Source organism: Eriocheir sinensis, chromosome 49, assembly GCF_024679095.1.
Source record: "Eriocheir sinensis breed Jianghai 21 chromosome 49, ASM2467909v1, whole genome shotgun sequence".
NCBI classification, from domain to species: Eukaryota; Metazoa; Arthropoda; class Malacostraca; order Decapoda; family Varunidae; genus Eriocheir; species Eriocheir sinensis.
Genome location: NC_066557.1, coordinates 4144134 through 4149537, shown reverse-complemented (window position 1 = coordinate 4149537; position 5404 = coordinate 4144134). Strand labels below are relative to the sequence as shown.

General features: G+C 42.1%; 1 protein-coding gene across 1 annotated transcript in view; it reads right to left on the bottom strand.

The window, feature by feature from the left end:
- LOC126981707 (organic cation transporter 1-like) overlaps positions 1-1144 on the bottom strand; it is a 20761-nt gene extending 19617 nt beyond the window's left edge. Inside the window, exon 1 of the mRNA XM_050833139.1 lies at positions 866-1144. The gene's annotated coding sequence lies outside the window, so the exon portion shown is untranslated. The remainder of the gene's footprint in view (positions 1-865) is intronic.
- Between the last annotated feature and the right edge of the window lie 4260 nt (positions 1145-5404).

Below are 5404 nucleotides of genomic sequence, written 5' to 3'. Positions count from 1 at the left end.
TACTTTTCCTTTCACCCACACAATTCTTGATCCCGTCCAACCATAATCAGTCACACCATTCCACACTCTTTCAGACATCACAATAGCACATCCTTCCTTACTCCTGCCTCTATACTTCCCATCCATCCCCATCCATACAACCCCCCCAGGCACACCCTCCCACGTACCCTCTCTACCATCACTCACACCAGTTCCTCGAAAATGTGTTTCACGCGCTCACAACACATCCACTCTACCATTCACAAAATTTTCAGTCATCACTCTCCTCCTCCTCCTCCTCCTCAGAAGAGTCTACTGGCGCTATAGGCCGAAGGTAATAAATGGGCAGTAGTGGTTAACGCAATGTTGGGTAGGAAGGGTTCAAATACAATGTATCAAAAAATCTGTAGTCGAACACCTAAGAAAGAAAATTAATGATACATGAGGAAAAGTAAAAGATAGACCATCACAACAGGTAATGTCTGGCCAACTGACAGGATACAGTAAGAAATTATTGATTTAAAAAGAAAAATAAGCGAGATTCAATTAGGTTGAAAGTATTATCAGCGAGCAAGGCAGACTGCGGGCTGAATTACATAATGACGTCATCGCTGGATTAAAAGTACGAGTGTAGGTCACCATTTCCAAGCACGATGAACCCTTTGGAAGTAAACTCTGTCCCCGAGGTGAACCACAAGGCGCTGGCACCAACAACTTCTGGTGTAACAACAACAACTGCTACTACCACCATCGTTACTACTACTACTACTACTACTACTACCACCATTACTACTACTATTACTACCACTGTTACTACTACTACTACTACTACTACTAATAATAATAATAATAATACATCAACAATACACAAGTAAAAGTTACTTACCAAGGAACCAGAACACACAAAAAATTAAACGCGATAAATCGCTAATATATAAGTTTAGGAGGAAGAGGAGGAGTAGGAGGAAAAGGAAGAGGAAGAGGACGAGGAGGAAAGCGAAAACTGAGACAAATATGAATAGGAACAGCAAGAGGTAGATCTAAGAAGAGGAGGAATGATGAGGGAGAACTCGGGAAGAGGAGGAGGAGGAGGAGGAAGAGGAGGAGGACCAGGAGGAGGATGAGATGCTGAGAGGAAGGTGGTCTGTCCCACACTGATGCCCTCCCTTCCCTTACACACACACACACACACACACACACACACACACACGATATCACGGTGACAACCCAGATCGTGGTCTCCCATTAATTACTTTTGCTACTATTATTATCATCATTATTGTTATCTCTCTCTCTCTCTCTCTCTCTCTCTCTCTCTCTCTCTCTCTCTCTCTCTCTCTCTCTCAGACATTCGCCAGCACTTTTCTGTAGCTCCTTTTGTTGGGTTCTTATCCACCACAGGCTGAAAGGCTAATGCGAGGGGCTAAGCGCTGAGGCCACGTGTAGCAATTGCATATGCACCCCAACTTTACTTCTTTCTCCTCAAATGTCTCTCTTATCTCCTCATACTCTCCCAATCTTTTCTCTTCAACACACCTTATGTCTAATTACCTCTTCAGTTTCACCTCTTAAACAATCTCGAACTGTTCACTTACCTCAGAATTACGTTATATTTCCACTCTAAAGCCTCCGAAAAATCGTCGGTTTCGCAGACAATCTTTAACAATCCCTTACCCTAGAATTATTTTACATTTCCACTCCTGATCACAGGCCGGGGGGCCACACCCTGGATCATTATGTACTGGAATGTCCCTTGGTGGCACCTTACAGACCACGGGGTCACTATGATGTTGCGGAAATGGTCAGCTGGCTCGTAAATAAAGATGTTCCCCCAACCATTCTAAGAGACCACCCCACTTTTGCCCATCCCTACTGATGCAGTGTGTGGCTGCCTCCTACTGATGGGTTATCAGTATTAATGTTACTCAGTATTTATTTATTTATTTAACTGTTGACCTCTGATGGCTGTGACTAGAAATGTTTTACATGAAGTATTTATATGTATTTTTCTATCATTTTGTAAGATACATGTTATAATAATGTCTTGTCTGGGGGATGGGATGGCATGGCCTCTCATCTCCCTTGTTGTAATTATCTGCAACAATAAACCTCAATCAGTCAGTCCATCAACCACTCCTGATCTTCCCGGAAATAAACAATTCGGAAATCCGTGGCGAGCAATCCCGATTCGCTCTACACGACATGCGTTTCGAAACCCCTTTGCCATTATGTTCGGAACACTTCGGATCGCGGTCCATGGTCGGTATTCTTAGACGCTTCCTTACCATTGTATCATTTTAGTTTCCTGGTGCTACTTCCACATGTATCCTTAGTTGTATAATCACACTCTGTACTGCCTGGGGGTTGGGATGGCATGCTCCTCCCTTCTCCTTTGTTGTTTACTTGCAACAATAAACTATCAATCACCTTTTCTTACATCAGTCATTTCTAAAGGCCAAGAAAAAGGTTAAACACTTCCCCATGAGTGCTTCCTTATGTTCATGGTGCAGAGATTTTGTCAGAGTACCACCAGGGGGATAAAACTGCCCATGGAAATGCCCCACACCTCTACGAAAGCCTTGTCAAAATAACTAATATATGTGCTTGGTCGACGAAATGCTTAAAAATGTGGCCCCATATTCTCAAACATTGTGTGGCTTGCTTGCCCTCATTTGATTTAGGAGGAAGAGGAGGAGGAGGAGGAGGAGGAGGAAATGGAAGAGGACGAGGAGGAAAGCGGAAACTGAGACAAATATGAATAGGAAGAGCAAGAGGTAGATCTAAGAAGAGGAGGAATGATAAGGTTGTTGCAGGTATTTTCATGGATAGTTTTATGAGCCTATATAGTGATAGTTTGACGAGACTTCTGCGCCATGAACGTGAAAAAAATATAACGAGACCTGACTCATCCCGTTTGTTGCCTTTGTATATATATGTTATGAGAGTCGAAGGCTTCTGAGAATATAAGGGGCTATTACACTGAACAAATTTTCCGTGGATCTTCAGTCAAACCACGATTTCCGCTGGCGTGTTTCTCCTATTTCCGTGGTTTTCTGACGTGTCCGCGATCTTCCAAAGCTACGGTAGATTTCACCAAAGGACGACGGTATTACTAATCATCATCATCAGCAACAATAACAAGAAACAAATGAGAACCACGCCAGCGGAAATCATGGTTTGACTGAAGATCCACGGAAAATTTGCCCAGTGTAACAGCCCCTTTAGCCTCAGTAAATGATAGAGTCGCACTGATCATGGCTGGGATCTATTTTCCTTTAACATGACTGAAAATATAAAAAATTATCGCAGGGCCGCAAAAAGTAACATAGCTTATACTAGGTACATTAAAGGTGCTTGGCAACGTTGAGTAGGCTATTGTAGTGCATCGTTGGCTGTTTGTAGCGTTTCGTAGCTTCTCTTGGGAGTACGAATATTTTTTTACAGCAGTGGAAGCAGCTCAAGGGCAACAAAAACAGGAAACAAAGGAACAAGGCAACAAAAACAGGAAACAGGGGAACAAGGGAGCAAAAACAGGAAACAAGGGAACAAAAACAGGAAACAAGGGAACAAGGCAACAAAAACAGGAAACAAGGGAACAAGGCAACAAAAACAGGAAACAAGGGAACAAGGCAACAAAAACAGGAAACAAGGGAACAAGGCAACAAAAACAGGAAACAATGGAACAAGGCAACAAAAACAGGAAACAAGGGAACAAGGCAACAAAAACAGGAAACAAGGGAACAAGGCAACAAAAACAGGAAACAAGGGAACAAGGCAACAAAAACAGGAAACAAGGGAACAAGGCAACAAAAACAAGGGAACAAGGGAACAAAAACAGGAAACAAGGGAACAAGGCAACAAAAACAGGAAACAAGGGAACAAGGCAACAAAAACAGGAAACAAGGGAACAAGGCAACAAAAACAGGAAACAAGGGAACAAGGCAACAAAAACAGGAAACAAGGGAACAAGGCAACAAAAACAGGAAACAAGGCAACAAAAACAGGAAACAAGGCAACAAAAACAGGAAACAAGGGAACAAGGCAACAAAAACAGGAAACAAAGGAACAAGGCAACAAAAACAGGAAACAAGGCAACAAAAACAGGAAACAAAGGAACAAGGCAACAAAAACAGGAAACAAGGCAACAAAAACAGGAAACAAGGGAACAAGGCAACAAAAACAGGAAACAAGGCAACAAAAACAGGAAACAAGGGAACAAGGCAACAAAAACAGGAAACAAGGGAACAAGGTAACAAACACAGGAAACAAGGGAACATGGCAACAAAAACAGGAAACAAGGGAACAAGGTAACAAAAACAGGAAACAAGGGACAAAGCAAACAAAACCAGGAAACAAGGGAACAAGGAACAAAAAACAGCAAAAAGGGAACAAGGCAACAAAAACAGGAAACAAGGGAACAAAAACAGGAAACAAGGGAACAAGGCAACAAAAACAGGAAACAAAGGAACAAGGCAACAAAAACAGGAAACAAAGGAACAAGGTAACAAAAACAGGAAACAGGGGAACAAGGCAACAAAAAAAGGAAACAAGGAACAAGGGAACAAAAACAGGAAACAAGGAACAAGGTAACAAAACAGGAAACAAGGAACAAGGCAACAAAAACAGGAAACAAGGGAACAAGGCAACAAAAACAGGAAACAAGGAACAAGGTAACAAAACAGGAAACAAGGGAACAAGGCAACAAAAACAGGAAACAAGGGAACAAGGCAACAAAAACAGGAAACAAAGGAACAAGGCAACAAAAACAGGAAACAAGGGAACAAGGCAACAAAAACAGGAAACAAGGGAACAAGGCAACAAAAACAGGAAACAAGGGAACAAGGCAACAAAAACAGGAAACAAGGGAACAAGGCAACAAAAACAGGAAACAAGGGAACAAGGCAACAAAAACAGGAAACAAAGGAACAAGGTAACAAAAACAGGAAACAGGGGAACAAGGCAACAAAAACAGGAAACAAGGGAACAAAAGCAGGAAACAAGGGAACAAGGTAACAAAAACAGGAAACAAGGGAACAAGGCAACAAAAACAGGAAACAAGGGAACAAGGCAACAAAAACAGGAAACAAGGGAACAAGGCAACAAAAACAGGAAACAAGGGAACAAGGCAACAAAAACAGGAAACAAGGGAACAAAAACAGGAAACAAGGGAACAAGGCAACAAAAACAGGAAACAGGGGAACAAGGCAACAAAAACAGGAAACAAGGGAACAAGGCAACAAAAACAGGAAACAAGGGAACAAGGCAACAAAAACAGGAAACAAGGGAACAAGGCAACAAAAACAGGAAACAAGGGAACAAGGCAACAAAAACAGGAAACAAGGGAACAAGGCAACAAAAACAGGAAACAAGGGAACAAGGCAACAAAAACAGGAAACAGGGGAACAAGGCAACAAAAACAGGAAAC